Source organism: Schistocerca cancellata, chromosome 2 (genome assembly GCF_023864275.1).
Source record: "Schistocerca cancellata isolate TAMUIC-IGC-003103 chromosome 2, iqSchCanc2.1, whole genome shotgun sequence".
Taxonomy (NCBI): Eukaryota; Metazoa; Arthropoda; class Insecta; order Orthoptera; family Acrididae; genus Schistocerca; species Schistocerca cancellata.
In genome coordinates this window covers 609717037-609729139 of record NC_064627.1, presented here as the reverse complement: position 1 = coordinate 609729139, position 12103 = coordinate 609717037, and positions in this window count along the sequence as shown.

The following is a 12103-nucleotide window of genomic DNA, read 5'->3' as shown; positions in this document are numbered from 1 at the left end:
TCATCTAACTACGCTACAGAGCATCGACCTTCTAGGGGCCGGCGCCTCTAAATGTGTGTACATTAAGGGTGACACCGTGATCATCAAACTTTCTAGGACGATGGAAAAGATGTGTGTATCAATTTGAGGTAAGGGTCCTTGTACCGGAAACGAATGAGTCGCAAGTTATAAGGGAAAACCGTTCTGGTACCTCTGACAGTGTAATACATGTATTAGCACTGTCGTTGCTAAGATTATAGGGTAGATAACTTTCAGAGGTTCTAGTATGGGCCAAAACAAGGAAAAATATGTCCAGTAAACAAGGGCTTTAAAATGCATACCTGAGGAGCTATAAGCACTTCTTCATCTTCGCTACTATGAAACACATCTATTGAACAAGTGCTCATAGCTATTAAGGTATGCACTTTAGACCCAATGTTTACTGGTCACTTTTTCTGGTTTTGGTCCATGTTCTGTGGAAGTTCCTACCCTATAATCTTAGCAACAACAGTACTGGTACACGTATTCCACTGTCAGAGGTACCACCGGCATCTACGTAGATACTCCGCAAATGACACTTAAGAGCCTGGAAGAGGATTCATCGAACCAACTTCATAACAATTCTCTATTATTCCAATCGTGAACAGCGCGCGGAAAAAACGAACACCTATATCTTGTGTGAGCTCCGACTTCCCTTAATTTATTGCCGGCCGCAGTGGCCGTGCGGTTCTAGGCGCTTCAGTCCGGAACCGCGTGACTGCTACGGTCGCAGGTTCGAATCCTGCCTCGGGCATGGATGTGTGTGATGTGCTTAGGTTAGTTAGGTTTAAGTAGTTCTAAGTTCTAGGGGACTGATGACCTAAGATGTTAAGTCCCATAGTGCTCAGAGCCATTTGAACAAACCTTAATTTATTATGATCATCGTTTCTCCCTGTGTAGGTCGTAAGTCGACGTCAACAAAATATTTTTGCATTCAGAGGAGGAAGCTAGTGTTTGAACTTTCGTGAGAAGCTTCCGCCGCAACGAAAAACGCCTTTGTCTTAATGATGTTCACCCCAAATCATGTACTCGTATCATGTCAGTGACACATGACGTTAATACAACGTGTTGTTCTTCTTTGAAAGTTCTCAATGCACTCCGTTAATCCTATCTGGTAAGGATCCCAGACCGAGCAGCAGTACTCCAAAAGACGACGGACAAGCGTAGTGTAGGCAGTGTCTTTAGTACACCTGTTACACTTTCTAAGAGTTCTACCGGTAAAACACAGTCTTTGGTTTGCCTTCCCCAAAACATTTTGTATGTGTTCTTTCCAAAAAATGTTCAACTGTGTGTGAAATCTTATGGGACTTAACTGCTAAGGTCATCAGTCCCTAAGCTTACACACTACTTAACCTCAATTATCCTAAGGATAAACACACACATCCATGCCCGAGGGAGGAATCGAACCTCCGCCGGGACCAGCCGCACAGTCCATGACTGGAGCGCCTCAGACCGCTCGGCTAATCCCGCACGGCGTGTTCTTTCCAATTTAAGTTGTTTGTAATTGTAATTCCTACATATTAAGTTGAATATACGGCCTTTAGATTTCATTGATTTATCGTGTAACCGAAAAAAATGGCTCTGAGCACTATGGGACTCAACTTCTGAGGTCATTAGTCCCTTGGAACTTAAAACTAGTTAAACCTAACTAACCTAAGGACATCACACACATCCACGCCCGAGGCAGGATTCGAACCTGCGACCGTAGTGGTCTCGCGGTTCCAGACTGCAGCGCCTAGAACCGCACGGCCACATCGGCCGGCCGTGTAACCGAAGTTTAACGGATTGCTTTTAGCACTCATGTCCATGACCACACACGTGTCATTATTTAGGGTCGACGGCCAATTTTCGCATCATAGCAGGTACCTTTTCTGAACTATTTTGCAATTTTTTTGATCTTCTGATGATTTTACTATACAATAAACTACAGCATCATCTGCAAACAACCTAAGACGGCTGCTCAGATTGTCTCCTAAATCATTTATATACATAAGGAACAGCAGAGGGCCTATAGTACTACTTTGGTGAACGCCAGAAATCACTTCTGTTGTACTCGATGACTTTCTGTCAATTACTACAAACTGTCAATTACTACGAACTCTCTTACAGGAAATCACGAATCAGTCACATTACTGAGAAGATATTTCACGAGCACGCAATTTCACTACAAGCTGCTTGTGTGATACAGTGTCAAAAGCCTTATGGAAATCTAAAAATACGGAATGAATTTGAAATCCATTGTCAACAGCACTAAATACTTCGTGTGTGTAAAGAGCTGGTTGTGTTTCACAAGAACGATATTTTCTAAATTAGTTTTGACTGTGTGTCAATAGACCGTTCTCTTCGAGGTAATTCATAGTGTTCAAATACAAGTTCGGAATGGTTTTCTCTTGTAACTCTCGAATCGGAACCCTTACTTCAAATTGATACATTTATACTTCTTCATCATTCTAGAAAGTTTGTAACACCATCACGGAATCACCCTATATATAAATACATTTGCAGGCGCCGACGCATACAACTTTAGCGTTCTGTAACGCCGTTGGATGCGTTTTCAGGCATGGGTTCCTAAGTAAAATATGGGCTACTAAGTCCCGTCTACAGCCTCTAGAAGTGTGTAACATGAATTGTTAAACATCCTGCAGAAGAGATGTTTTCACAGTAGCGAAGATGAACCAATTCCGATTGCTTATAAGGTACGCATTTTAGAGACCGTGTTTACTGGAGGTTTTTGCTTCGAATGATCGTTTCTGTTATATCCCTGAATATCGACCATGTCTCCTGGGACAACTTGCAGAACCACAGGTTTAATGATGAACTCAAACGATGGTTTTACTTATTCGCATTACCTCCGAACAGAAAATGTGCGCCGTAAAGACTAAGAATTCCAGAACTTGACTCACAAACTGACTTGAGTTGGAAAAAACGACACGCAAGTATTCAACCAGGCAAAGTGCTTCCACTCCCAACTCCCACCCTTGCGCCCCTAAATAATCCTTTTCTGGAGCCCCGTTCGTTGGGAACAATCAGTTGTTATTTTCTTTACAACTGCACTAAACGACTTAACACATCTAAGAACTGTAATACGATGAGGAATTTCCACAGTAAACACAACATTAAAATCGCGGTCAGGAAAGGACTGCGCAGCAGCAATGACAACGGTATTCCTGAAGAATTACCTGATACCACTTTCTATGCTCGTATGGGCCTTAAATACGAAACAACATAGGAGTAGCCTTCTACATTCCTCACCAGTAATCTACCTCTCAAACAAGCGACCTCATAATTCTGTGAGAATGTCAACTGCTGGCAGTTTTCAGACATACCGTAGACACATCAATAGTAGGACCTCCATAAACGTCATTAAGTGGCTTGATGTAGATTATACAGGGTTTCTGGAAATTCCCGCTAAAAACTTCTAGGACTTGTAGAAGGGACTGAGTAGATACTATTTTGAACTATAATTCATGTCCGGGAAAGTACCATTTCCGTACTACAACCATTTGAAAACATGTTGGTAATGCGACCACTTTTACAAGTAATTTACTAGGCATGGCCCCGTGCATCACTTGTTCTACAGTTCCAAAAAACTGTTGTCTACAGTATGGCCTGTTCCATTTCGTGTGTGCTGTGTCTCCTTGGAGTACCACAGCCACGCCTGTTGACGGTGAAGTTACCCCTTTCTTGGAGATGTTGCGTAATTGTGGCGAAAAGGGTATGAGATGGAGTCGGATATTGTGGATGGCGACCTTGAAAAGGCTTTTCCACTACTGTGAGCTTCGCCATACTGAAGCATCATGATGGTGTATTCTGCAAATGTGTACTCAACCACGTTGCTCAAACACTCACATACGCGTGAATGAAGCTCGCCCAGGTGAGAGAAATAGGACAGACGCCAAATGACATCAGCGGATCCGACGTAAGCATCCTCCGTTACCCTGTTGCAGACATACCTAGCAAACATGTTTTCAAACAGCTGTAGCGCGGAGACGGTACGGTTCTGGACTTAGGTTCCAGATCGAAATATTGTCTTCTCAGTCCCCTCTGCAAGTCGTACAAGTTTGTAACTGGAATTTGCGAATACCCTGTACTCGTATCATTAGGACTCAATTTGGATGTACCGCTAGAACGGATACATAAGGATTTACCGACAGGAACAGACACAAAAAATGGTTCAAATGGCTCTAAGCACTATGGGACTTAACATCGGAAGTCATCAGTCCCTTAGACTTAGAAACTACTTAAACCTAACTAACCTAAGGACATCACACACATCCATGCCCGAGGCAGGATTCTAACCTGCGACCGTAGCAGCAGCACGGTTCCGGACTGAAGTGCCTAGAACTGCTCGGCCACAACGGCCGGCGAACAGATGCAAAACCTTTCCCTGATAGGTCCATGTAATTGCAGAAAACACAACATGAATTGTATAAGACGAAACATCACGGAATGGTATGCAGTCGAGGGCAGATCACTAGTGTGTGTTGCATTTATTAACATGTAAAAAACGAAATCACAATTTTGGTGTGAAGATTCCTTAAATAAATGTAAAATCAACAAATGATATACGATCTTCCAAAATTGTATACTTTCTCACGGATCATAAGACACCATCGATAAACACTATGAATACAATGAGACACTGAGACAAACGCTACATGTTCGTTGGTTGTTTGATTTGGGTGAGGGGATCAAACAGCGAGGTCATCAGTCCCATCGGGTTAGTGAAGAATGAGGCCAAATGTCGTCCGTACCCTTTCAAAGAGAACCATGCCGGCATTTGCTTGAAGTGATTTAGGGAAATCACGGAAAACCTAAATCGGGAAGTCCGGACACGGATTTGAACCATCGTCCTGCCGAATGCGTGCCCAGTGAGCCATCGACTGCGCCACCTCACTAGGTAAACACCGTACGTACCGAGTGATAGATAAGGCAGCGAGTATTGAGCTGAATGGTAGAGAACGCTGAAACTCATGACGTGAAAATGTTAACATTTCTACGTTTTCTTATTTTTTGGGTGACCCAGAAACTGCTGACTATGTGTCAGTCACATCGCTGTATAGTCCTCAAACTTACTGCGTTTCTTTGTATCTGCTTCACTCTTAAGCGACATAAATTTCGTGCTCTCTAATAATTGCTTTACAGTGTTACTGTTTTGACAAATGTGACTGTGAAAGATTCTAATTCGAAAAATTTAGCTGTACGTAATATTTTCACATGATTCGCGCCAAAATTGCCTTTTGGGAAGCTATTTTCTGGTTTTAAACTTCAGAATATCCCAACATGTGAACCCCTCATTTGTCAATAAGAATGTGATGGAGGAAATATTAGATTATTTGTATATTCAGCAGGGAAATTGCTAGCACCAAGGCTTCACAGTAAGAGCATAAAACCCTATCTTCTCGGAAATGACGTCGTTCATTGTCCCTCGGAGCCATTTTATAAAAGCTCAATATACGATGTCCTGCCGCTAACCTACATTGACCAGAACAGCTAGTCGATCGTCGGGTTAGCCGGCGTTTCGTCGCTGCTGGAACTACGCCAGTTCGCATCCTCAACTGGGTACTTCATGTAAATTATACACCCCACAGTTCCCACGAGCAACTGGTGATGAATTTGTTCCATTGATAACACACTATACTTTTTGTAACGTTCATTGTACATAATGTATTTTACACAGGCTTCCTTATTTAACCTTTGCCGCTTTATCCATTAAAATACTACGGTGGTATTCTCTTTCAACGGGCACTGTCACTGAAGGCTCAGAAGTGTTCTAGTTTAACAGGCGGCGTCTGTACAAATTAGGAAGTTTAATTTATGCTTTTACGTCGTTAATTGTAGTGTTGTCTTCAGGCGCACTAGTGGACTAATGATTGCATTTGAAGGATGAGGATACAATGATCCATGCCTTAATGTCATAATATAGGAATTTTATGCATAAACTGCGATTTATACACCCACCGCACGAATCGTGAAAATAATTTTCTTGTCGATGTTGTTTCCTCATTATCCAGAGCAAAATGCGGTCCATAAGAAAACGTCGTTAAGAAAGTTATTCAACTTACAAGGCAAGATATTATCACTTCAGAGGAAAGGTTAAAATCATTTTAATATTCATACGATTCAGATTTTTCGTGTGATACGTGTCAGTGCACATTTATACATGGGCCTGCCATCTTACAGCATGTAAATGAGTGGTATCTCTGATAATAGGTAAGTGCGCGCACAAAAAATTACTAAGCAAGCTGTAATAAATAAACAGCAGTTATGTAACATTTTTAGGAAAGAAACTTCTGTTTTTTTTACGTGGCCTTTTTTTCTGTTAATTTCACTCAGTTATGTAATATTTTTAGGAATGAAACAATTGGTTTTTTAACTTGGCCTTTTTTCTGTTAATTTTACTATGACGATTTGTACCAGCTGAAAGGTAATGATAGCACATAAAACTAATACCGTTTAGTTGAAAATGCCACCCTTAAGCTAATTTCCTGTGTTGTACTGCCTTGTACCACTCTAGCTAGCATCTCCCAATTATTCTATGATCGCGTTGCTCCAGAATACGGTGCGTGTGGTCTTTTTCTTGTTGACACAGCTCCGCCTGTTCGTCACTTATCAGTTGATTAGAATAACAGCACTTTTGCCACTCATATCTGTGCTTCCTGATTAATTAAATGTGTGAGCCACTTCTTGACACTGTGTTCAAGGGATATCTGTGAACAATACGTCTCTTTGAGTCTGCAGTCGATTCTTTTTGAGTAGAGATGTGCTGTCCACTCCTGTCCTTAATTTTAATCACGTTTGACCACCATTACTGTGGACAAGAGTGACGCCAAGATTACGTAAGAAGAGTTGGATGTTTTCGGCAACGACCAGGACAGCCAGCAGGAATACTCACCGTTCTGTTTTTAAGTCACACCGGTCAGCAACGTCAGCAGTCGTTTTCACAAACTGACCGAGAATCCAACCTGCCGCATACAAGGGCAGTGTTTTGTTTTCTTCCACAGCTCTAAAGTTTATTGTTCATAATGGATCGAACAGAGTAAGACGAATAAATACACAAATTCTTAGTTAAAACCCTCGAACAAAACAAGCACATCTCTGTGTTCAAAAATGGGTCAATCAGTACCGACCGAACGCCGTATCATCCTTTGCCGCCGGCGTCATGCGGATGAAGTATGGAGCGACATGGTACTAGCACACCGCACTCTCGTCTGTTTCCTTGACTTTGGAGCCGCTGATTCTCACTGAAGCTAATATCTAGCACTCTGGTCCAGTCTTCCCAACAACCTAACATCCCTCCCACTACCGGGAACTGAACCCGAGTCTTCCGAGCTGTAGCCACAGTTTATGAGAAAGAAAATGAAGCACCCAGAACGGCCGGGCTTGAGAGCGCGAGCGGTGTCATTTCGGTGGTCAAACTTACAATGAACTTGGCAGTAAAAGCCCAGTTATCAGTATGACGTTGCAACACCTCTGGAGTGGACGCACACAAAGTTTTGGTTCTGAAGAATATCGTAAGGCCGTCGAATCCTTTGTTAACGTCTGACGTAATCAGTCCCCTAGAACTTAGAAGTACTTAAACCTAACTAACCTAAGGATATCACACACGTCCATGCCCGAGGCAGGATTCGAACTTGCGACAGTAGTGGTCACGCGGTGCCAGACTGAAGCGCCTAGAACCGCTCGTCCACAGCGGCCGGCCTGCCACGGAAGTACCTCAATATCAAGCAGACAGTTCATAGAGACGTCTGCCACGTGTGGGCGATCACTGCCCTGTTGCAAAATAGCACCACGATACTGCCGCGTGGGAGGTAATGCGGGGGGTCTTGGGATGTTCGTAACATACCGTTGTACCGTCAGCAGTCGTGACCTGAAGTTTATACCTGATAGCTTCACACCATGACGCTAGGAGCCTCTCTACGTAGCTCGAGGAACGTAATGTCTCCCAGGGTCGCTTCCGTACAGCCCACGTTGATCATCACCCACGTTGGTCATCCCGACTACTGCGTAACAAGAATACAACGACGAACACAGTGTGAAGTCATTCTTCAACAATTCGTGCTTCCTCATAGCACCACTGCAAATGCAGCAGTTGTGTTCTGGTGTCAACAGCAGCCTACGCAAGGCTCGGTGATTCCTCAATCTGGCTGCTGTTGGCATCTGTTCAATGGTCCAGGATGACACAGAGCGTTGCAGGGAATCCGTTACTTGTTCTCGGCTGGCAGGAGAAGAAGTGAAGGGGTCGCGATCTGTTTAGTGCAAAGTACGGCGATTCTCTCTAACGGTGGTCACCGAGCGAGGTGGCGCAGTGGTTAGACACTGGACTCGCATTCGGAAGGACGACGGTTCAATCCCGCGTCCGGCCATCCTGATTTAGGTTTTCCGTGATTTCCCTAAATCGCTCAAGGCAAATGCCGGGATGGTTCCTTTCAAAGGGCACGGCCGACTTCCTTCCCCGTCCTTCCCGATGACACCGATGACCTCGTTGTCTGGTCTCCTTCCTCGAAACGACCAACCAACCATCTAATGGTGGTCAGACGTGGTTGAACACAACCTTGAAGACGAGTATGTCTGTCCTCGCGTTCACATGCATTCGCAATATCGGGCCACTGTCTCACGTGAATGCCCCACAAATCTGGGTGTTACACCATTAGACCGGCCAGCCAAAAGGAGATCCACACAGTGAAGATTCTTGAAAACCATGTTAGGTGCTAATGACGCTGTCTCACACTCCTACAGAGCAATCTCCGTGTCACTGACAGTGATCATTGAACATACGACGCCCCTATATACACTACCAAGCATCGTAAGAACACGATGAGAAAACCACTGCACTCTGGTGGCTGTTCTGTCACAGAGAATTCTAATTATTTACACTACTGGCCATTAAAATTACTACACCATGAAGATGACGTGCTAGAGACGCGAAATTTAACCGACAGGAAGAACATGCTGTGATATGCAAATGATTAGCTTTTCAGAGCATTCACACAAGGTTGACGCCGTTGGCAACACCTACAACGTGCTGACATGAGGAAAGTTTCCAACCGATTTCTCATACACAAACAGCGGTTTACCGGCGTTGCCTGCTAAAACGTTGTTGTGATGCATCGTGTAAGGAGGAGAAATGCGTGCCATCGCGTTTCCGACTCTGATGAAGGTCGGATTGTAGCCTGTCGCGATTGCGGTTTATCGTATCGCGACATTGCTGATCGCTATGGTCGAGATACAATGACTGTTAACAGAATATGGAATCGGTGGGTTCAGGAGGGTAATGCGGAACGGCTTGCTGGATCCCAACGGCCTCGTATCACTAGCAGTCGAGATGACAGACATCTTATCCACATGGCTGTAACGGATCGTGCAGCCACGTCTCGATCTCTGAGTCAACAGATGGGGACGTTTGCAAGAGAACAAACATCTGCACGAACAGTTCGACGACGTTTGCAGCAGCATCGACTATCAGCTCGGAGACCATGGCTGCGGTTACCCTTCACGCTGCATAACAGACAGGAGCGCCTGCGGTGGTGTACTCAGCGACGAACCTGGATTCACGAATGGCAAAACGTCATTTTTTCGGATGAATCCAGGTTCTGTTTACAGCATCGTGCTGGTCGTATCCGTGTTTGGCGACATCGCGGTGAACGCACATTGGAAGCGTGTATTCGTCATCGCCATACTGGCGTATCACCCGGCGTGATGGTATGGGGTGCCATTGGTTACACGTCTCGGTCACCTCTTGTTCGCATTGACGGCACTTTGAACAGTGGACGTTACATTTCACATTTGTTACGACCCGTGGCTCTACCCTTTATTCCATCTCTGCGAAACCCTACATTTCAGCAGGATAATGCACGACCGCAGGTTGCAGGTCCTGTACGGGCCTTTCTGGATACATAAAATGTTCGACTGCTGCCCTGGCCAGCACATTCTCCAGATCTCTCACCAATTGAAAATGTCTGGTCAATGATGGCCGAGCAACTGGCTCGTCACAATACGCCAGTCACTATTCTTGATGAATTTTGGTATAGTGTTGAATCTGCATGGGCAGCTGTACCTGTACACCCCATTCAAGCTCTGCCTGACTCAATGCCCAGGAGTATCAAGGCCGTTATTACAGCCAGAGGTGGTTGTTCTGGGTACTGATTTCTCAGGATCTATGCCCCCAAATTACGTGAAAATGTAATCACATGTCAGTTGTAGTATAATATATTTGTCCAGTGAAAACCCGTTTATCATAGGCATTTTTTCTTGGTGTAGCAATTTTAATGGTCAGTAGTGTAAATACCCGCCGGTGGCGCATGCGCGCACGAAGTTATATCGACATTCGCCCATGTCTTCTGTTTGCTTCACCTGCTTGTCGTGCAATGTATTTCGATCATCGTCGCATGCTGTCGCACTTCCTGCGCCGTCTCTGTCCGTCATTCGCCCCCGTCCACATGTGGCACCAGCAAGTGCAGAGGCAGAAATGGCCACACCGCCCGCCGGAAGAATCGGCAGCGCGCGTCGGTGCGCGGCTGGTGGAGGCGGCGGCAGCGGCAGCTGGCCGCGGCGGCCAGATGAATGTGGGACATGTACGGCGGCGCGGCCGAGGCCCACAAATCACAGGCGCCGCGTCACGGCCAGCCTCCTGGGGCTTGTCCACGCCAACACACGCCCTCATCCTGCTCGCGCTGCCACGCGACGCGTTGCAAATGCAGCGGGCTGCTCATCCGAGGTGTTCGGTACTTCTCGTTAACCGCCGCGGGACATGGATTGAACGGGACACACACACAATTGTGTGTGTGTGTGTGTGTGTGTGTGTGTGTGTGTGTGTGTGTACTTGCACGGGCGCGTGCGTTTGCGTTTGTGTGTGTCTCCTGAGAGTCGACAGGCGCATGTTGTCTGGTGTTTTCGCAGATTCTTTCACTTTAGTTTGTAGCTAGAGTCACTCCAAATGTATAAAGTGCCGGTCTTTTTTTCCCCGTTGCAAATAAAATTATTTTTAAAGCGGAATTTTAGGTGCCCATTCGATAGACTAGTTCCAAATTAGCCTAGTTGGATCTTTTTTATCGATATGGGTCCCTTACTTCGATTGCACATAATTAATTAAGCTCAACCCAACACATTTATTTCAAATAACATAAATGAAGTTACATTTGAATCTATCTGACATTAAACAGGAATTTAAAAAAAAAAACAATTTCAGTATCAGCTGATTTAGTGCGTGAAGCGCGAGTTAAGCCAGTAACGAGATAAACTAAACAATTGTCCGTAATCCAAAACAAAAAGAGAAAAACAAAATTGAATCAATACACCCCACTGACAAATATCCAAAACACCTTACAATACTACTCAAAAGAATACAGGGAAGTGAGGAGCAGTCATTCACCCGACAGAACACTTCAAAATGAGCTCAGTAACACAGCTGCGTGCCCCAGAAAACTGCAACACATTAAATACACATTTGACGAATAACAAATACTCATTAACATTACGCCACTCCTGTTTGAACTGCAGTGTCCGAAAGAAACAGGCGCTTATTCTGAAAGAACAATGTTTTTTAATATGATTAAATTACAGAATTAAGGAATTCCAAAAGATATCCAATCGAGCCCCCCCCCCCCCCCCCCTCTTTCAGTTGAGGCACAAATCTTTCCCCTTTCTAGACGGAGGCTGAGCCAGAAACACAGAATGCCACAAAAACACAGTTTTGCTATGAAGTCTTACAGGACACCCGGAAGCAGTTACAGACAAGGGGTCGGTACCCACAAATAACACAGGCTAAGAGTCAGGCTGGGAGCACATCCTACGAGAACTTGTTCACACTATGCTCACCGCAAACTGTAGACATTGCGGCCGAACATTCGCTTGCGGTGGCTGCCAGAAGGACGAAGCAACCAACAGGTCCACGCCGTGCTTCTCACACAGGCACCTCAATTTCTACAAACATCTAGGCCAACACCAACTCCGGACTCCCCTCTCACTGCGAGGCTTGGCACACTTTATATGGAATGCCTTCCAGGCAACCGGTAACCGCCGCAGGAGTTTCACGATTAGCTAACAGCCCGAGCGTAACAGACATCACACATGTGCTTACGCCCGA